This window comes from Cylas formicarius, unplaced genomic scaffold (genome assembly GCF_029955315.1).
Source record: "Cylas formicarius isolate icCylForm1 unplaced genomic scaffold, icCylForm1.1 PGA_scaffold_4__25_contigs__length_36172078, whole genome shotgun sequence".
NCBI lineage: Eukaryota > Metazoa > Arthropoda > Insecta > Coleoptera > Brentidae > Cylas > Cylas formicarius.
In genome coordinates this window covers 9,143,191-9,166,717 of record NW_026844334.1, presented here as the reverse complement: position 1 = coordinate 9,166,717, position 23,527 = coordinate 9,143,191, and the positions used below count along the sequence as shown (strand labels likewise).

The following is a 23,527-nucleotide window of genomic DNA, read 5'->3' as shown; positions in this document are numbered from 1 at the left end:
ACGACCGTTAGTTTGTGGGTACATTTTTGCAAAACAACACCGCCAGATTGCTTCCAAACCCGTGCTGTAATATCCCGGAAATGCCCGAAGTCGCTAGGATCCGTGGGGCAAGAAAATTACGTGGTAAAGTGATGTTTCACGCACTCTAGATCGGTGTATAATTAAGTATTTTACAGAAGGAAGTAGAAAATAATATATTATACAGAGAATACGGTAAACTGCAATTGAGTCACGAGTGTTTAATAAACGAGTGAATTAAAAAGTTTACCGAACGTGTTGCTTACTATACTTTTTCTACTACCGTTCGTTTTTGGGTACATTTTTGCAAAACAAACGTCATAATTCAAGCTGTGTGGTAAAATCTCCGAAAACATCCGATTGCTCCCAAACCCGTGCGGTAATATCCCGAAAATGTCCGAAGTGGCTCGGAACCGTGAGAAACGAAAGTGACGTTGTAAAATGACGCTTTGTGCATGCTAGACCGGTGTATAATTAGGTATTTTACTAAAGGGAGTGGAACAATATTTTTATTGCATAAATATATTATGAAATCTTCTTGTGTATCTTTGCTTGTGAATAATGCTTGGGAATTATATTTATAAGATTTTTTTTAATTGAACCAACAGTTTAATTTGATGCTGTAGCCCATAATTTAAAATTACATTTAAATCACCTGTATCTAAATGTAGATGTTATGGATTAATCGGCAACGTTATTGACAGTTTCTGACCAGAATGACTCAAAAATTAACTTAAAATAAGCGAATGCAACACAAGCGAAGCGAGGACTGATTTTAAAAATATTTGTTCCAACTAACAGATCTCCAAGTTTCACGCCGTCATATCGAAATACGCTAACTAATTAATAAATTAGATAATTGTTCAAATGTTTAAAATCTGTGATTTGATGTTGGAACGACGCAGTAACCACCAAGTCGTTTCACCAATTTTTCTCAAATAACGCGCCCTCTAGTGTACGGCCCAACAAACTTCGATTACGTGAGTCGCCGATAAATAATAACACAGGTCTACAGTGATTTTGATGTTTAAAAGCCTTTTGCCTATTTGTATATTTTTGGGGGACCTTTTTCTAAAAAACGCCATACTTTTGCCCTATCACGTCATTTAATTTATAGCGCTCTATATCTTAAGAATGTTATTTTGTTAATATACATACTTATGACATGAATATGTTTGTTCCATGTTAGGCATGATTTTAAAATAAATTGATTTTTATGAAATTAAATGTGATTTTTCAACACTGGATAATATTAAAATTGTCTACAAAGCAACAGAGTTGGCGCAGAAGCGTCAGTACATCGCTGTAACCTGCTTCTGCGCAGTTTGGTTGTATTGGTCGTCGTGCTACTGTGTTCGCCGCTTCGTTGTTCGTATTTCTAGTGTTGACATTGTGTGAACAATCCAACTAACTTTAATTATATCTGTTGTAGTTATGTCGTAGTAAAGCAAAGCAAAACTGTAGCTTCTTTTGTGGTCCTAGGTTCCTCATACTGTTTGTGTTGAAGCATTAAGAAACTGGAAAAAAGGTAGAAAGAAATGTTTAAGCTTTGGTGATCTTATGGTATGGCGAGAGCCTAGGCATCACAGTTATGATTGCTGTTTTTGTTCGTGTAATGTTCAAGGATTCAACAAAAAAAAGAAACAAATTCTGTATCCCAATGTTGACTCTGCTATTCGAGTAGTCCCTCATGGATCAGAGGAATCTAATTCCGCACCAGATGACTCAGATTGCACACCAGATTTTAGAAAGCTCGAAGTAATTCACCATAGTGAATTAAATTATTTAATTAGAGATTTGCACCGTCCAAAGGATGCATCCGAATTGTTAACATATAGACTTCGTGACAAGCATTTACTGGCACCTGGCGTCACATCCAGCTTTTAGCGGGATCGCGAAAAAGAGTTACATTTTTCTTCAGAACCGTTAGTGTATTGCAACAATATTAGTTTCAAAATTAGGAAATGTGCCGTATATAAAAGAAGAATGACGCCTGTTTTAGTGCACAATGGCAATGAACTGGCCTCGGTTTCCGTTGCACATTCGGTACATTTAAAAGAAACGTATGCAAATTTACTCCTTTGGAAGAAAATAAACTGCCAAGAACATCAGACTTTGGACTCAAATAGAATTGCCCTTTGGAACAAGCGTTACACCTGGTAGCAAAAATGTATTAAGAGACAACTTAGAAAAACCCATAAAAGTTTTACTGCCTCCTCATATCAAACGTGTGGGTTTCGTTTAAAGAAGAAATTCATAAGTTTCTTGGCTACTCTAAGGACGAAAACTATGAAAGTATTGTTCAAAATATGTTACAACACTTTCATCGTTTAGGTTGCAATATGAGTTTGAAAGTGTATTTCCTGTTTTCACACTTGAAATATTTTCCTGAAAATCTTGGAGCAGTTAGCGAAGAACAGCGAAGTGGAACTGCGATACCAAGGCAGATGGAGCATAAGGATGATGGCGGACTACTGCTGGATGTTAAAACACACGGCCGAATGTCCGGACAATGCAGCTTTCTGCCACAAAGACCAAGATTTCACTCAAAAAATTATGAGTAATGTTTTTTTTTATTTTTTTTTAAATAGGATTTCACTTTTTTATCATTATTACAAAGAATAAAGTGCAGAGGAGGACCTATTGTGCACATTGATAGTATCATGAGAATGTTATACATATAATAAATATTTAGTTATTGCTGTGAAACAATACACTGTCCAAGCGACATTTAAATACAGACAAGTTCGGCGCACACACATCTGGGGGTAAACTGTTCCAATAATCGAAAGACCTGTTACTTATAAAACGCAGGTGATGTGAAGTCCTGAATTGTTCCTTTCTTTTTTTAAATGGTGTATGTCTAAATTGAAGTGGCCAGTGCGTTGCGGCTCGTTTCACTCTTTTCAGAACATCCCAATCACGCAATAGCCATGGGTTCCAGGCTGGGGAAGCAAATTAAAGGATGGGGCGAATGTAAGTGGTTATAAGTCTGTAAGCTAGGATTTTTAAAAGTCTTTTTTAACAAAAATAACGCTCATTAGATCATTAGTTACTGTCACACCTAGGTCCATCTGAGAATCAACACTAGACGCAAAGTTTCCATTGATGTAATAGTTGAAATCGGAATTGTTCTTGCCAACATGCAGCACAGAGCACTTTTCAGCATTTAACGGCAATAGCCAAGTTGAACACTACTTGGAAATAGTATTCACATCTCTCTGCAATACGTCCGCATGTGTTTTGTAGGATTTTCAAATAATTTAGTGTCATCAGCATAAGCGCTCACATGAGCATCAATCCAGGAGAGCAAATACACGGAATACACTAAGAATAGCACTGGTCCCAGCACCGATCCCTGGGGAACACCACTAGGCTCGTTTTGTGGCACTGAAAAAGGGTTACCAATTCGAACTCTGAACGATCGGTGGCTGAAAATCTCCGCTATCCACTCTAGCAGTTTACCCCCCCACTCCGACCTATTCAAGTTTGAATAACAAGGGTCGATGAGGCACTTTGTCGAAAGCTTTGTTGAAGTAGAGGTAAATAATATACATCGGATCACCTGAGCCAAGAGATAATGTCTAATATAAATATATGTTTAATAAATATTTGATGTGACTGATCTGCCGGGAACAAAGCCATGCTTCGATGTAGGTATAATATGGCAGTCGATCAAAAACGATAACAGCTGATTTACTATAAGGCGTTCAAGAACTTTACATATAATACACACTAGGCTGATAGGGCGGTAATTTGAAACATCGAGCTTATCACCCTTTTTATAAATCGCTGTTTCATATGCGGATAACCACTGGGTCGGGAGTGTGGCAGAGTCCAAAGATTTTCACAAAATAACATAAATAGGCTCTGCAAGCAAAGCGGCACATTATTTTAAGATTTTACTGGAAATTCCATCAGGTCCGGGAGCAGAAAATTCACGTCCTCTTGGTCAAAAAAAATGAAAGTCCCGGTTATAGGAGACCTCTCCCGTGGTATCTCTAATGACAGGAAGGGATACTTTAGTCGATACGTGTTGTCTGACATAGGCTTTGGGCCGATTGAGGAGGTCATTATCGAATGCTTACTGCATGAAAAAATAAATTATTTTAGAAACACTGTTTTTTTTCATTAATATTTGTAAAAAAAAATTACGTGATAATTAATACAAAAAGTTTAATATTTTAATCAATGATTTCCTTGAATGTGATTTATAATTTCCTCATGCGGGAAATTTTGTTCGTTCGAATTGTCGCAATAACGCGTGTGAGGGAACGGGGGCAAAAAAATATACCGTAGTAATGTTAGTGGAGCGAGTTTTCGGCAACAAAGCGACACGTGATACGTCAATTTCAAGCTACGGTAACTTCCCAAAGCAAATGTTATGATAAGTACGTTCGACAAACACACTACGAAGATCCTCAAGCGGAAGTTCATTTAACCTGGCACACGGCTTGTAAGCAACTTAATTGCTCTAATCGAATAATTTCGTTTGGGGGGGTTGAACTTTCTTCCGCGGCAACTTTGACGAATAAGTTTCCGAAAATCAACTCCCGACACGAAATCGATGAGGCCCAACACTTGGGGCAAATTGAAAGACGTTGGCCACTTCTACGACATGTTACCTTACTTACGAGCCACTGCGGGGGAGTTAAAACCCCCGTTTCGTCCGTTTGTCGGTCCTTATATCAAAGCAAAAAAAATCCGTGGGGGAAACATGTAAGCGGAACGACATTCATTTTTGATGCGGTCTGAATTGTATATGCGGTTGCGGAATATTAGGGGAGTACGCGCCAGCAAAGTCTTTATCCGTGCGTAATAACACCGAAAACTTTTTATATTTATATGTTAAATAACCCGGTGGAATGGGGTGACGCGATATAACCTTTTTAAAGAAATTATTGCGTTAGTGGGCGACCCAAGAAGAGGAAATTATTTTATTGCATTATTTATTTGCAGACAGTAACGCTGTAGGCAAAGAATGCGCGCCATAATGTACGCAATATTTAATATAATAAAAAACAAAATCTTGCGTGAAGGTCTTTCCATAGTGAACTTTGCTTACTGTATTTATACTATACAAATTTAATAATTAATAAAGTCAATTTTGTACGATAATCGGCAGTTATACATTTGTGTCAATGAAATATTTAAATGTGTGAAAAACTAAAATAAATTAGTTTTCGCATAACGCATTATTTCGAAAAAAAACGTAAGACTAGCCTATTAGAATAGTTGGAACAAATCTGTAATATTTATTAAACTATTAAGGTAAAGGAAGGGAAAAGACAGCACGGGAACAGAACGCCCGCATACAATATTTATTGAGACTAAGAGCTGTGTTTTAATTTTTTTTCATCTGAGAACTGACTGATGAAAATGAAAATTTTTATATTTATTACGAAATAAAGTAGTCGGGTGGGAAAATATCTTAATATTTAATAATTAATAATAAATAAATTCATAATTATGAATAAATAATAAATAAATTAACAAATAATAAATAAATTAATATATAATAATTCCGTTAAACGTCCTTCATGGATTTGAGTACGAAATATCAGGTTTATGTGAAGTTACTTTGGCTGTTGAACATATTCAGTAACTACGAGTCGTGAAGTTTGTAAGGTTCCCTATGGCGACTACGTAACCCAAAAATTTCAAGCACCACTTTTGGAATGTTTGTATTCTTCGATTATTAAAAGCACAAAGAAACGGGCCATATATTTCGTAATTTTTAATAATAATTAAAATATACAATAACCTAACTTTAGTCTGAATATTAAAATAATATTTATGTGTTGTTAATATGGTTAGGTAAATTTTAAGAAAGTAGAGAATCTGGTTTGGATGATATGAGGGAGAAAGAGAGGGAAAGATAACTTACGAAATCTTGATGCTGTTAATTGTTGGTAATCGGCCCTCAGATTCAGTCAGTGCTCTGAAAAAACCAGCAGCAAATGTACACGATTAATAGTGTTTAACACGATGAAAATATATTCATATCAATATTTTTATATTCTTCTATCTCCAGTAATAATATTTGACTAGCTATAGCCTCTGGGTTTAATATAGTTGAAGCGATTCTCTAATTATATTGATTGTAATACGAGCCCTAATAACTAAATGTTCGGACATTTTTATATCTATTTAAATTTTTTTCTTGCTTTGTCGATTGTATAATCAATTTACGTACGTTACGATAGCAGACAGAACGTGGTATCCTAATGAATTATTTTTTATTTCGCATGAATTACATAGCAAAATAACGGAAACATACCAAATTTGCTGACAAATAAATATTCGGACGCGAATGTTTATTGACCAAGAAATCAATGCTACCCATGCATTGATGGTAAAATGTAGTGTGCTTAGATAAATGAGATGTCAGTTCGGGTTGTATCTTTCAAGTTTGTATAATAGTTGATAAGAAAATGACGCGTGGTGTTGCAACAAACAAAAAAGTGCGAGAAATTATCATATCTCAGTACTGCAAAGGTAAATAAATGCAAAAAAATTCAAATGACTTGAGTATTACAAAATCAACAGTCGGGGGTATTATAAAAAAGTATGGAGAGAAAGCTTGTGTTAGCGTTCGTGGTAAAAGTTCAGGGCGACCCCGCAAAATCACTGAAAGAGATCGTCGTAATTCAAGCCGAATGGAATCACGAGGCAAACTTAAATGTCTCCAGGGAATGTTGTATGAATATTCTTTGATCTACTTCTGTTAAAGGCAAAGAAAAAACCATTATTCAGAAGAAAAAACGTTTGGATTTGGCAAAATCTAAAATATCCTGGACAACGGAAATGTGGAGTAACGTCATCTTCAGCGACGAATCAAAATTTGATGTGTGTGTAGGCGATTTTCAAAAAAGGGTGATTCGTACAAAATCAGAAGCCTTTCACAAAGATTGTCTAAAGCGCACGGTAAAATTTCCCCAGGGTGTTATGATATGGGGGTGTATGAGTGGTAAAGGGGGCAACTACGAGTTCATTGATGGTACTGTAAATGCAGAAAAATACCAACAAATTTTATGAAGAAGTTTGATTCCATCAATAGAACGAACTCTTGGAAATGAAAATTTTATATTTCAACAAGACGGTGCGTCCTGCCATACTGCGAAAACAACAAAAAAGTGGTTTGGGGACCATAACATGAAAGTTGTATCGTGGCCATCAAGTAGCCCCGACTTGAATATTATTGAAACTTTATGGCATCATGGCAGCGTACAGTTCCAGCATTAAAGGCAAAAATCACCGAAATTTGGAACACTTTCTCCTCCGAATATTGCAAGACTTTGGTAGATTCCATGCCACAACGCATAAACTGTATATTGCCGCCAAAGGTGATGTTACTTCTTATTAATGTTCGATTTAAAGTAAAAGATTTAAATGCGTCCGAATATTTATTTTTCAGCAAATTCGGTATGTTTTTCATATTTTGTTATGTAATTTATGTGAATTAAAAAAATAATTCATTACGACAGCACTATTTGGTAGAAAAATAAGTGCGTAATTTCATTTTTCCAACGAAAAGGCAAAAAAAAATCAATTTAAAATAAGTATAAATATGTTTTCTTATTATTTCGTACATCGTCCGAACAATTAGTCGTTAGGGCTCGTACTTATTACGCATTTTTTTTTTGTACGAAGACTGTGGTTTAATTATTTTTTACCGATTGCGACTGTAAAAAGTGAATACTATATTAACTTACCTTAAATTGACTCTCTAAAGATGCGTTACCCTATTGTGTTGTGTTACTTCAATTCATTAGTATGTGGCATTACCGGTTTCATTTATCAAAAATGTTCAGCGTTTCGTGTCTCACGTATATGTGCATCGTGATTTAGAACTGAATAAAATTTCCAGCAATGGCGCAAGTTCTTGCCCCCCGCCTTGGGTTGTCCCGCATTTTTATTCGAGTTTTAATAAAATTTTTATAGCTAGAAGCAAAGTGCCACCTAATAACGACCCAAAAATTTCAATAAAGCCCTAAAATATTTCATAAATTTTTGAAACACAAAGCTGGCGATACTTCGCGGGTCCAAAGCGAGTGGAAATCTAGCAAGGGAGAATAAATCGCTTCAGGACGCCACCGAGACAATCAAATATGTAGCAAATGAGGTTGAGGTCAGAGATGCTCGAGTTTGGAGAGCGCGAGAGACCTATATTACGCTTTCTTGGGGAATATATATAATAGAACGCACATTCCGCCCGACCAAAATTATACATTTTGTTTAATAATTTATACGAGGCACTTGTATAATTTTCAAGAGCTGAATTTTGCGATAAAAATAACATGTTGTACATTGTTAATACCTCGCTGCATGTAGCAGCAAAACACCAGTTGAACATCAGAGTTTTCCAATACACAGGCCAACATTCATTTTGACGCTTATAATTTTTCAAATATTCCGGAGTAACTGTTGGGTGCAGAATTCAAAGGAGCCTTCTAGCTCTAGTTTTTGAGACAGCTTAAGTATATTTTACGTTATAACTGCATATTGCTGTAGACTATTTACAAAAACTCCATTTACATATATTAGTCATCACTAAATTTTTTATACCACTTTCTAGTATAGAGTTTACTAGGGCTATCTCGTTCAAGCCTCTAGCAGTAGTCGGCAATCATGCGGTCATCCCATTTTCCATTGTTTTAATGTTCTGATGAAATATTTTTTTCCTGTTCTTCACTAGAATCACCTAAGTTTTATACTCAAGTAACAACCGAGAATATTAAAATTTCAAAGCATAGCTTCCACTAATTCTCCCTAATTGTCTGCTTTATGATTACCAACAAAATGTTATAGTAACTAAACAAATCAACGCCAAGCTTTAGATTCAGTCTTGTTCATTAATGTGGTAAATTGTGAATCTTGAATCACAATCAAATATATGCTATAGCTATTAGTTTTTCCGTTCTAATTCCATTTTACGTGACAAGTACCAAAAACAATTTTACAAATTGCTTCATCAGGCCTAGCTTTATATGCAAGGGAGCAAGTAAGATTCTTTCCTCTCGAAATAAACGGAAATTTTCTTCGTATTTATTTTTTTCAAAACTCGCAGGGCCGGTAAAATTAGTGTAGAAAAATTAGGTTTACAAGAACTGAGAACTGATTGAAAAAATATGGTGGGATTGTTGCAATCAGCACATTAACAACATTGAAAATCAGTTATTGAATTTCCGAGACTTTTTTTTCTCTTTTTGTTTCCTTGTTTTATCTATTACAAAATTCTAGATTATTTTTTCTATTTCTTTAATACATTTTTTTATGCATAGACTTAACGCATACCAAAGATCAAATTTTCAAAACCCAATATTTAAGTTGCAATAAATAATTGAAGTTGTGACACCCTGCTGTTCCTTTTGAACGACACCAGACGCGCGAGAACAAGTGACGTCATACCTCTGCTTTTCGATCAATACGCCGACATGTTATAGTGTAATTCTCAGGTTGTTAGAATTTTATTCTTTGCATTTATTTTTGGAACCTGTAAAGTATGTTTGAATTTAATCTGCGCCAATTTGTATTTGTGCTTAGTGTGCTTTACATGATAATTTAATCAACACAAAAACAATATTACAATTCGTGCCATCGTGCTTGGCTACAACCTGTAAAATAATAGAAAATAAAAGCCATCGTTTTTTGTTAACATTATGTTCAGGTGTCACTTTAGTCTTTACTTGCATCCATCCTATTGTAGCATCCACAGGAATGACTTCAACTTATTAATGCCAACATACTTTAAAATCAGTATTTAGGTTTCCACTAGAATTTTAAAAACTAGAAAACTTTAAGCTGATTACAACATTATATTGCTTTAAAACTAGTGGTTAAATTTTCTATGCACCGCGAACCTCAGCAAATAGAAAACTTTCTGTATTTTGTATGTAAGATGTCACCATAAACATTTCCACTGAAAATTGAGCTTTTAAAAAATCGGTCATTTTTAAAACTTTCTTTTTGATACTAATCACAAGATAACAAAAGCAAGCGGCAGGATCAAAACTAAAATTAAAATTAAACGGCGAACGCGTCGTGTCGTTCTCTAATGGCTTCTTTATGCTACCTTTCCGACCGGTGGGTAGTCTAACGAGCGAATTGACTTCACAACCGATCGCACCCAATGACAGCTCATTTCAAAGAGGATTTAAATTTTACAATGTTTAATTGCTTATATTTGATACATGGAACTACGAAATTGATTTTTTTATGAACTGTGGTTCTTTTAATAGTATAAACTTACTTTTGTAAACAATATACTTCAAATTAAAATTTTGTTACTTTATAAATAAAATATCTAAAATTTAACTTTTTGTTATATGTATCTCAAGTACGAATTTGTCGTGTGAACTTAATTATATGAACTTTAAATGAATTCATAAAAAAATCGAACGTTTTGCCGTCTGTTTAAAAATTCGGTACCTGAGTCATCCTGGGAGACTGTAAATTTGATTAGCTCTTGGACTATATTGCCGCATTAACACCCATCTTTATTGCACCTCTGTGTTCGCGGGATTTTAATTATTTTCAAGATACTGGCTTTTAAATTAATTAAATCAACGTCGTATTTGCGGGAGGGGACACCGCTCTCCCCCGCCCGAAGAAGCATCGCTCCGCGTGTGTCTGGATGACTTTATGCTTTGTTTTGTGTGTACTTCCCTAATTAAACAGCGGCAATAAAGGGATTTAATTCCGAGCAGAACAATAAATTTAATTTGACAGTAAAACCCTCTTCTAGTGGCGGCGCAGTTTACTGCCAACGTACACGACACAAAACGGGGACCAAATTTGCTATTGCGACCTTTTTTTCGGGGTTAATTCGGATTTTTTTTTGTGTTAGGGTTTGATCTAAACGGACTCCTAATAGTTAAAATGTCCTACTATTTGTTTTGCTAAAACGAAAAAACTCCTCTCTCAAATAAGTTTTTAAGCTCTACGTTAGGACCCAGTGCCAAAATACACATACATCAAGAAACAATGACTATAGGGTATTAATCTTAAATATATTATTTTATTACATTATATATTATTATTAATTAACAGTTTCAAACTATGGAAGCCACATAAAATGCAAATGGGAGAAACATACCGTATAAAATAACCACTAGGAACAATGTTCATTGCCATCACTGTTTGTTTCTTATAGAAACCAATTTAGTTAAAAGTATAGAAAAAAGTATAAAACAAAATTTCATAATTATTAAAAATCCTATAACTTTTTTGCTTAAAAGGAATTTGACAAAATACGTTGTATTTCAGAAAGGAAAGTTTGTTAATTATACAAAACTGTATCCATTTCCGATATAATCGATTAGGAAAAGGGACTACCAGCGTAGGCAAGGCGATTTATCCAATATGGTTAGAACTTTGCATGCGCATATGCTGACGTGCAACGCAGGTGAAGCTTACTGTTTACTCATTAAGTCAAAGCTCTTCGCATTGGTGCTCTCATCGACGCCATGTTACCTATACACGTTCGTGCAAATACAATCTTTCTGTCCGTTCGGGAAGTTTCCTAACTACGAAATATTTGCTTGTAGTTTTGCACCCGTCTGCAAATAAAGCTGAGCTTCGGAAACCCGACGGTAAACAGTTCGGCTGACTTATTAATAAACAAGCAACTGGAACTAAACTTCGAAAATTCGTTAGCCATCCTTAATCGGATTTCCATAATACGGACTCCATTTTTCGGATAGTTCCACTTTGATTTCGGTAGGGACCGGCAATCAACAGCAAATATTTTTAGAATATCTGTAGGCTCTCGGGGATATATGAAGTTTGGGCTGATACAACATCCCCATTCATTTCGTAAACCCCACATAGAATATTAAAAAGTTCGAACAGTTTCACATGTGCTTCTTTCATTTTTGAAAAATTATTTGACACTCGTCAAGAAAAGTTCAGTCTAGGCCCTGTCTAAGCAACGCTAATAAATGATGAACTCGATTTAAGCTGAACATAATAGAGAAACACGGGTAGAAATTAAAATAGTTTCCTTTCTCTTGCTCTTGCGCCATCACATTCTCGTGTTTGATTACTCGATACATTTTTATTGAAATTATTTACTCATTATTATTTTTTGATAAAAAAAAAGTTGCTTTAATTATTTAGAAATTCACAAAATTCCAGGTATTATTTTTTATTTTTCTAAAAGGGGAAAAATTTGAATTTTTAATTATAATTAATAATGATCCATTGTTTATTTCTAAGGGGTACAACTATAGATTTTATGTCACAAATGATACAATAAAATAAACACATTTCGTTATTATATGGAAGTACCCCCATTAGGGAGTGTAGTGGTCAGCGTAACATAATGGATGATTCTTCTCCACACGTGTGTTTTGTCCTCTCGATGGTCTGCTCTATCCATCGAGTCGGAGAGCGGCCACGTGGTCTACGCCTTTCCACCTTGCCTTGAATTATGAGTCTTACCATATTGTCCGGTCTTTACCTCATTTAGTCGGATTTCACTTGAAAACCTGTTGGTATTATTAAGTTCAGTCAATGGGATACGGAACATACGTCTATAACAATACATTTCAGTAGCGTCGATCTTCTTACGTTCCGCCTGTCTGAGAGTCCACGATTCGCAGCGATTCGTCAATATTGAGAGTACCAGACAGTTGACTAGCCTGCTTTTCATGGCTCTTAAACGCTAGTAGTCTTTCCAGATCTTGGCCAGTCTCCCTTTGCCATGTTGCACCTACGCTTCACTTCTTGTTCAGATATGCCTGTATTTCTCAATAGTGATCCTAGGGATACGTATGTCTTGACGACTTTAAAGCGGTCAATATGACTTATATTTGAATGGTTGGTTAGTGGTCTAATTAGTGAATGTTTTTTCTAAATAATTCCGATTTACAATTATGCGTTACTTTACATTAATATCATATTTTACCCAAGAAATATCAAGGTAGTGACCGTCAACAATAGTCAACCACTTAGTCCACAGAATCTGACCCGTTAACAAACGATTTACTTATAAAAAGCTAAGAATCCTTGAGAAATCATAATAATAAAACATTTTTTTTTTATTTACTATCAATCTCGATCGAAATAAAATTTGATTCACGAAGTCCACATTGGCTGCGTTACCGGGTTTGCAATATAATCATTTCATCCCGGAAAAACATAGAACTGCTAAATTTGAAGTCGATACTAAGTGCAAAAGAATAACAAAATTTTGGTTTGCACAGGTTACTGTAATACTATTCTTACAAATACAAATCTTCTGAGTCGAATATTGATGAATGGAAACTAACTGTTGGCACCTTCAGAGCTCAACTTTCACTTTCAATACCTCAATTTCCTAAACCATCTTCATTCCCATTTAACAACGATCCTTAAGCGTCATTATTAATGAAATACTCTGTGTTTCGTGAATCAATAAATTCAGCACGAGCTCTATAAAACGTAAAAGCGCGTAGGTCTAATTTTTCTCTATTCCCGTCAGGTTAATTGTATCGCTTTTATCCCGCGTGAGGCAAGCGACTTAGCGCGGCCATTTTGCCCGCGCCCCGTGCCAGTCGTTAATCGCATTAATATCCCTAAAGGGCCGTTGATGTACCTGGAATATCTTGACGTGCCAAGCAGACGTTAAATGCATCCAGTAAGTTTAGTGCCACGGTTTATATGTTCCCTCGAACCGGAACAATAACAGTCAAAAGGATTAATTAAGCTCCGAATGATAAATTTAGTGCTACTAAAATGTTTGATATTACTAAAGCAGGCTCGTAAAATCGTTAATGTTTCGCTGTAGCCAATGCCCTGTACCAAATCGTAAGTTTTTACACCTCTGGATGGTTATAAAAAAAACGGTATTGTTACATTTGGTTCGCAGCATATTTATTGCGGTGGCGCTGCTGTCAGTAAACCAACCAAAACTCACCAACTCTACCTACATAAACGACAATAAAGCATCATTCGGGCCTCTGTTACCAGTTTTTGTGGTGCTTGACAGGTGAATTATGAAGGTATATTTACAAAAAGCGTAATAAACGATTATATTGGTTTTCCTTAAAATTATTTTTTTTATTAATACATTAATCTTAATATAACCTAACGTAACTCTCAATATAACCTAAACAAGTTGTGATATGGTTCTGTTTTTAGAATTTAGATATTAGAATTTAAATACGCATTAAGCAAAAATGATATCTATCTTTCTCACTCAAACCCCAGTGTTTTTTATCTGCATGAAGAGTGCGGTAATTTGGTTAAGCAGCAGGCGAAGTAGACAAGCAGGTGAGGTTATGTGTAATTCAGATTAATTCAGTTTAATGCAGAAACAAAGCTCATTACGAATTTTGAAACTTTGTCGAACATTATGCCACCAATTCTTCTGTGTATGTTGATGAACGCCTTAGCAGATGGAACGTTTCTATTGGGATAAGCCTCGACATAAAACCGTCATGCTTGATCTGCATTTCGATTTTCTCTTCCGCAGCAAAAATGCATATCGCGATATTCAGTATTTGAATATTCCTGATGAGCCACCGCAGTAGCAGTTGGATAATAAACTCTTTTTCCAAATTTCATTAGGTCGTGTTTTGTAAAATCACGATTACAGGTAAAATGCGAGAGGAGAATAGAGAATCGAGTTGCGGCTAAATGATAACACTTATCAACTTAAAACAAGAGCAACAATTTTTAAGGATTTGTAATTCTGCTTAAGTCAATTTGATTCATTTTGCAATATCAGTCTAAATAAATAAAATACAAGGAAAATAAGGAAAATATTCTAGGTAAAGTGCCCTCTAGTGACGGATTTTTGAAACACTTTTATTTTTTAACGATGACTTTTACTAAGTCAGAGCTGTGTGTCAACTACCAGTTTATTCCGTTGAAAATGAAGCCCACTGCATTAAAAATTAAATTTTAAATTTTTTTGACAAGCCATAACTCGGAAAATATTACAATTTCGAATTTTTGTTACGTGAATTACTACCATTATTTTGCGAGGTTGAATGTTTCCTCCAAGTTTCCGAACTCAATTTCCGAACACCCTGTATCACAAAATCTTGTAAAATTGTGAGTACCAAAAATCTAAAGCTGTTTCCGTATTCTTTGCCAACTGGTATTAGGAGTAGCTCTCTAAATAGATTTGCGAAAACACGCACTGCGTAACATTTGGCTCAGAAAGATTTACTGCCCATGTTGTCTCTTTAAACTAATGACTTCTCGAGCAAAAAGTTTCATTTCTTTATCAACCGCTACGCGCTAGGTTTGTCTAACTTTTCCATTGTCTTCGTGTTACAAACGCCATTCGACTCGACATTGAGGACTTCCAGCTGGCTTCGTCCCATTGTAACTTGGAGATTGCCTCATTCAAAACCCCCCAGTTCGATTTTCGAAGTATAATATTGTCAAACGCCGTGAATTGCGCGGCGACCTTGAAATTTAGATATTTTCATAAAGGGATTCTGATGCTGAGCAGATTTTCATTGTGTGCGACTGTTGCTCGGGTAAATTAATTTGAATTTCTGCGGACTTATTTCTTTAGCATCAGATGAAATATGTTTTCTCCTTGACATTACTAAAATCACAACGCAAAAGGTATTTACATAAATATCATTTTGTTTAAATTTGGTCAGGGTTTAAAAACGCATTTTTACATATTCGGACTCGCAGTCGCCATTAGTCTCTTTGGCTTTTCCTGAGTCTTCCTTGTGGTGCCTGTTCGGGGAACCTTATATCAATGCAAATAAGTATTTGTATCCCCTAAAATTTAAATAATATTATAAATTATAAACAAACACATAATCCCCCAAATCCTTCTAACACTGTACACTTCTAAACCATCAAATCAAAAGCGGTTATTAACATTAGTAAATAATATCTACTTTTGTGACGAACACGCATAGGAGGCCCACCTGGATGTACCATCGTAGGCCCAGACCGCTGTGTGAGTACTGACGCGAGTGTCAGTCGGCAACGGGTTGATTCAGAGATTTTACCGCGTATAACCGTTTAAATTCTGTTTTTATCCTAACAAACTGTTCCTACCCACTTTTATAATATTAAATACCGTTTGCTTGAGTGCGGGTTGTTACTCTAAGCGAGTGTAACACTTTTCAATTTCTTCAATAAATCTTCCTAAAGCAGTCCCCATTTGAATTTGCACGATTTCAAGTTGAATTTACCTCAGATAGCTTGATCTACTATATAAAAAACGCATTAGGAAAGCAATGCAGAATCCTATGTAGATACTTGATTTATAATGGACGTTTTACCAGTTTTCTATTGGTTGGTTTGTGGGGGTTGGTGAAATCGGAATATGCTGTCAGGTTTATGAAACAGTATTTTCTTAGCCATCGAAGCTTTGGAGTTATTGCTAATCCGTCTTGTGCTTCTAATTAGTAATTGCCAACTTACTGTTATTCAATTGTTTTTCAAGGCTCAGTGTGCCATTTTATATTTATAATAAACATTTTAAAGTAAGAATGGGTTTTTCACTACATGAACTAATAATGGAGGAATCTCTATACAAATCCGTCCGTCTTAGCAGAATTAGTATGCAAGAAGTACCGAATCGAAGTACGGTATATCGTTGGAGAACTCTACCAATAGAAATACGGGATCGCCCAAATTTGCCCAAGTGTGGGCGCTACAGCACAACCATTGCCCAAGAACTTTCAATAAATTTAGAATCGACGGTATGCTCTAATTTGTTAAACGATCAAACGGTGTCCGAGTACCCCAAGGCTTTGTTATGGCTTCCTTCGATGTGACTTCTCTGTTCACTAACATGTCACTGGATTTGGTCTTGTCATTTTTAAATGAACTTTTTTATTGAATAAAATTCAATTGCCTTATTCCAAAAGAATGGTCGACTGCTATATTTCGTATCTATTAGGGTCAATTTGGAATTTACACTGGTTTGTCAATATCTAGACGACTTTTTCTTAATTCTTGTGTTCATTGTGGAGACTGAGATTGCCCGTTCTGTCCTTTTCTTAGGTGCAAAAGCTATACAGAGTGAGGACAAAGTTGTTATGCTAGATGGTATATTCCTTAAATTCTTACCATCTTTACAAACAAAAAAAATCATATAAATAGAATTTGTCATCCTACTCTAGCACTTAAGAATCTACATTCATTACGAGACTTATTAGTACAGAATAAATAATAATAATAATAAATGGGCATTGGTTAGTCAGCTATTATTTTGGGAAAGCGATACTACGGATCCACACACTCTATTCCTTACCTAACAAATATAGTTGATGAGGATTTTAAATTCGTTAAAATGTTTCAACCAGTAAATTTAAAAATAGCTTGTTATGTTTTGAAAGTTCTCAGGCAATTTTACTCTTATCTCAAGGATGCAACCCCTATTCTCCAAAAACGTGGTTTGAAATCTTAAGTGCGAATGTGACAGGCTGTACATTGGGCATACGTTACAAAGATTGAAAAAAGGATAATTGCACATAAAAGTGAAGTTGAGCACAAGCCTAATGTAACCAGCCTCAGTACACACCTGAATATTACCGACCACCGAATTTTTTACAATGATGCAATAGCCTTTTCCACCGAACAAAACACCTTTAAGAGAACATTTTTGGAAATGTGTTTTATGATTTTATGTAACAGTTTCATCAACCAGAAAAATATGTGCAAGGTCTGAGTATATATGTCTACTTATTGAACCAAAATTTCACTAAAAAAACTAATATCCCAGATTGTTTCATTAGATATTGCCTGGCTTGCCCTTTTTAGTAACCTGTTTACATAACTATAGGGTGTATGTGTATGTATTCTTGTATAATAGGTTCCTTTGGATTAAGTCTTGTTTGTATACTATGGTATTTACTTCTTTGTTACTTCTATAATTCATGGTATGTGTTTTGTCATTTTTTCCTTGGTGTGTAAAGCCGATGATTCTCTGGTCACGTATTTGTCTTACATACGTCATTCTATGATAAGTTCGTTGTTTTAAGATGCCTGGCATAATCTGTGTAATAATAATTTTTAAATAATGTTTGCTTGGCTTTACGTTCTGTTGAATACGATCCCGTTAATATTAATATTTTCGACAATACCGAGTTTTAACAATAACTAATTTTGTAATGCTACGTAACATACTATTAAAAGGATGTCAGTATAAGATGACTGCCACATTTTCATTGAATGTATTAGTTTCTGTGTTTGAAGCGTTCCTCGACTTGCTCAAATAATCTTTTTCTCTCATGTCCTGATTGGATGGAATATTTTTCTAATAATTTGCAGTTGTCCTGAGAAAGCCTATATTCATAAGCGAAAGTTTGACTTTCCATTAAAAAAACAATATTTTAACGAGCACTTAGATCTTTTATTGGCTCCCATTACAAATTTGGGCGATCCCGTAGTTATTTTGTGTTTGCATTGTTACTGTGTTTTACATTTGTTAGTTTTTGGAACAGATTTTATAGAGTTTGTATAACATAATTTGTATTATGTGTAACAATTGAATATAAACAATCACAGTTCTACAGTGATTTTGATATTTGAAAGTTGTTTGCTTATTTGTATATTTTTGGGGGGCCTTTTACCAAAAAACGCCATATCACATCATTTTTTGTATAGCGCTCCATATTTTCAAAATGTTATTTTATTAATATACATAGCTATGAAATTAACATGTTTGTTCCATATTAGGAATGATTTTTAAATAAATTGATTTTTATGAAGTTAAATGTAATTTGGCAACACTGAGTTGGCGCAGAAGCGTCAATACAGCGTTGTAAACTGCTTATACGCAGTTTGGTTGTATTGGTCGTCGTTCCACTGGCTGTTGTCTTCGATCTGATGTATTTCTAATATTCTAGAATGTATAAATATGGAAAGAAGTCATTGTGTTAATAATCCAAATAATTTTTGTTATATCTGTGGTAGTAATGTCGTAGTAAAGCAAAGGCAAACTATAATTTCATTTGTGAAAAATATATACCAATTATATTGGTGTAAAAAGTAGCGACAAAGACCTGGCTGCTCATACTGTTTATTCCGTTTGCGCCGAAGCATTAAGAAACGGGCAAAAAGCTAGGAAGGTTTAAGTTTTGGTGTTGCTATGGTATGGCGAGAGCCTAGGAATCACAGTGATGATTCTTATTTTTGTTGGTGTAATATTCAAGGATTCAACAGAAAAAATAAAAAACAAATTGTGTATCCCAATCTTGACTCTGCTATTCGACCAGTTCCTCATGGATCAGATGTACCGATACCTACCGAACCAAAAGAACTAGAAAACCTCATACCGTCTGAATTAAAGGCATCTAATTCCGACCTAGATGGCTCAGATTTCACACCAGATTTCAGAGAACCCGAAGTGTTTAACCGGAGCTAATTAAATGGTTTAATTAGAGATTTGCACCCTCGAAAGGATGCATCCGAATTGTTAGTGTCCAGACTTCGTGACAAGCATTTACATTACATTTACAATTTACACATCAAGGTTTTACTGGGATCCCGAAAATCTAAAGACGAAAACTACGAAAGTATTCCTCAAAATATGTTACATCGTCTAGGTTGTAATATGGGTTTAGAAGTGCATTTCCTATTTTTACCTTTGAACTATTTTCCTGAAAATATTGGAGCAGCGAAGAACAGGGAGAGGGGTTTCACCGGGACATTAAGGAAATTTATCGGCGATACCAAGGCAGAAGAAGCATAACGATGATGGCAGACTACTGCTGGATGTTAAAACTGGATATGCCCTTAAAAACACAACACAATGTCCGGACAACGCAGCTTTCTGGCAAAAAGACGAAGATTTCACTCAAAAAAGTCTGAGTAAAGTTTTTTTTTCACTGAATAAAAAAAATAAATTATTATATAAAAATCGTTTTTTCTTCCTTCAATATTTGCAAAAAAAACTTGCGTCAACCTTAATCAGAATACCAAAATTAACTAAAATCAGTTTTCAAAATAAAAATATCTGTCAAAAAGTTTAATTTTGTAGACCTGTGTTTTTTGATTGAATATTTGACATGCTGTTCTTTATAAACAAACTTTTCTAAGCTTAGCATCGAAGACACCACCCCTAGACAGAGTCTACATTGTACGAGCTCCTAATAAGGGGATGCGATGCTTCTGAAGTTTTTTTATAATATTACGATACAAAACGATATATGGCAGCCAAAATTTAAACTGTAAATGTTAAACAGAAAATCAGCAGGCTTTCAGGATTTTTACAAATATTCAAGCAGGGTTATGAAAGAAATATGTCATAATATGATACCAAAAGCCGCGACCTATTCCCCCCGAATCATGAATAAATCATTACCGAATTAGAGGAGTTTAATGGACAGACAAATAATGTACTCACTCTAAAGCTAATATAAATTAGTAATTAGTTGTTAATGCACCTATAAATAGGCCCGAAACTTTGTTATAAATAAACGCGTCTCTCAAATGTCGATATAAAATCCTCCCAGCCCCCCGGAGGGCGCGCGAAAACCGATCCGTTTACAAAAACGCGAAAAATATCGTAATTTTGTTTGCTTCGGCGGGCATATAAATTTTCAACGTAACATTAGCCTTTATTACAGCAAAGGAGAACGTTTCGAATGTTTCCCGGTCGACGTTTTAATAATATCAGACATTTTGAGGTCGCCCCACGTCATTCCGTCATTTAATGAAACGCGGACGCCGGACCGCTAATAAAAACATATTTCCCAATAACAAAAATACGTGTCGGAAATGACGAAAAGGTATTGATCGGAAATTTCACTCGTTAAATATTTGTTTTTATTTAATTTCGTTTCTGGTCTGCCGACGAATTCGCGTGATTTATACATATATATACGGTATAAATGTGGTGACAATGCTAAATTGGAAAGGTCTTCATATCAATCTCAAAGCAAAAACGACTATAGGGGGCGACACTTTTAGTTGTGTATTCAGCGACACTTTTTAATAAATTTTTATTTTGCTAACAAAACTGTTTGATAATTAATTGGTTTTGATTTTGATCCTAATTTACTCGCAATTAGTCAAAACACTTAACTCAGTTATTCGCAAACTCTTATGAAAAAAAGGGGTAATTAAAGCTACAATTTTTCATAAAATCATTAATTTAAAACTACACGCAAACAGGGATAACTTCAGACCTGATATCCTCTTAATTCTTGGAGGTTAGTTTCAAATTGCTACTGTATCCATTTTTTTTAACAAATTATAGCCTGAGACAAAAGTTCACCTAAAAACATAGTCAAAAACACATTACACGCAATAGGCTTCTATAGCTTGCCGGAATTTATCGTTAATGTTTTTTTTTAGAAAGCAAAATGTTTACTAGGACTTTTTCAAACTAACTGATGTTAACGAAGGATTTTGTTTTCTAAAACAAAACGTTATAGATTTTAACTTTTAACAAGTATCGACTGAAAAGATTCAACTCAGGAGTTTATCCTTCTTCTAGACACCATTCACATCTAAGTGATTATACCTCCCTGCTTTCTGGGATATGATTTCGTGATGTGCTGCGTTTAACTTTCATATACGCTCAGTTGCCCGCAGGATTTTTTATGGCTTTTTAGCTAAAAGAATATGTGTGTTCTCCATATTATGTATAATTTAATCGTATTTTGTTTTATATTATCTTTTCCCGCTGACTGATTATATACATTTACTGCTATATTTGAGACATTACCAAAATGAAATGAAATGTAACTGAGCACAAAAAATTGTAAGAGAACGCGAGCAGAAGATGCCTACCGAATATCACCTAACCAAAAACCTCTATTGTAAAAAATCTAATTGGAATTCAAAATTTTTGAGTTATTTACACTACTATTAAATTAAATATTTTGATATATCCCATCAGCACTCCACGACAAAAAATAAATTATGCTAAAAACCGAATAAGGGTCAATAACAATTTTGCAACTTCCACATTAATACGTTTTTATTTTATTATTGTGATATTTACTTTCTGAAGTATTATTAACTGTTACATTCTATATTACAGTTCTCGGCGCGGTACGAATAGTCATTTCCATCAATAGTTAATAAATTTGCAAACATTTTTGCAATTTTTTTTTCCGGTGTCAACGTTCTTGGGTATCCTGGCTCTCTATTTCTTAATCTGTTTTTTTTTTGTAAATGTGATTACCATTATTAAAATTAAAAAACATTTTCAGATTGTATGCTATACCGCACATTCGATGTAGAGGTGGCCCAAGATGACTCGATTAAAAACGTTATGGGTGAAATAAGGATTGAACGTAAAATTTATATTGCCCAAAGATATAGGCAACTAATTTGATAATTAATTCACCTATAGTAGTTTAAAAGACAATGACGAACGAAATAAAATAAGTATTTTATCAAGGATTGGGGCACTTTTATCCATATTTGGTTTTCCTCTTCAGAAGCTCAAAATAGTGTTTCAATTTGTTTATTTGAACCCACTATATATTTGAATAATATATAACTTAATTTCAATGGAAAAAACTAACCGAAATTACTTCGAAAGGGGGCTTAGTTCTTCTGTCTACTGTCGTAATATTATTTAATTTAGTATTATATTTTTATATTATAAAAAATATGTTTAACATATTTTATTAATAATTTAAATTCAATTTTTCATGCAAATATTTAAGGATCAGTTCCCTTACCTGAATTTACTTAGTTTATTTTGATTAATCCGCGTCAATTGAGAATTCGGGCAATATATAAATATTAGAACGTTTTTTATACATGTTTTTTTTTTTGGAAACAGCAGAGAAACTCGTTATCGAACTCGAGAAATCATCGGTCGGAATTCTGAATAAATTTATTCGGAAAATCGTATAGCGAAGACAGAGGAAAAATCAACACGCCGCCGTTAAAGTGGGATTTCCATCAAAAATCGCCGCAGACATATTTTTAAAAAAATAAAAACTCGATAAGTGCAAAGCTTCTAAAACATGCGTATTATTCCCACACTTGCGATTCCATTTTAAATCTGCTGAGGGGGATTTTCTTGCACGGAAAATAGGGCGAGACGCGAAAATATCCGAATGGAAACTTAATAGACGTAGCCAGAAACCGATTTGCAAAAAGATAAAAAGGAGATTAAAGGCGACGTCGACAGTGACACCTAAAACCATATTTTCGGTTTTGGTCTTTCGTACGCGTACCGAAAGAAGACGGGAAATATAAATTTGCTGAAACGACGCGGATTATAAATAGTGCTTTTCAAAATGTGAAATGTTTTGGGTGAAAAATATAATACATACTGAAAAATTTCTGGGAATTTTATTATGTTTGGCGGAATTAAATGAACTTCTTTAGAATTAACCCCATTTTTCGTGGAATTATAGGCATTTATCTGCTTCTATTAAGCTAACAAGAATTTTAAACATTTTATAATATTACCACTATTGAATAGGCGAAATTAAAATTTGAGAAGGACCCCTCAATTTTAGTTGTCCGTAATTTAAAACACCCCTGTATTGAAAACTGGTACGGCCTAGTACCAGTGCTATCCAAAATGAAGTGCGATCATTTTGCATACTTGTGAATTGTAATAAAG

At 34.6% G+C, this 23,527-nt stretch overlaps 1 protein-coding gene across 3 annotated transcripts in view; it reads left to right on the top strand.

Moving 5' to 3' along the window:
- The window catches only part of LOC132700280 (poly(rC)-binding protein 3), a 171,179-nt gene that overhangs the window by 82,364 nt on the left and 65,288 nt on the right, over positions 1 to 23,527 (top strand). The gene's annotated exons all lie outside the window — the stretch shown is intronic.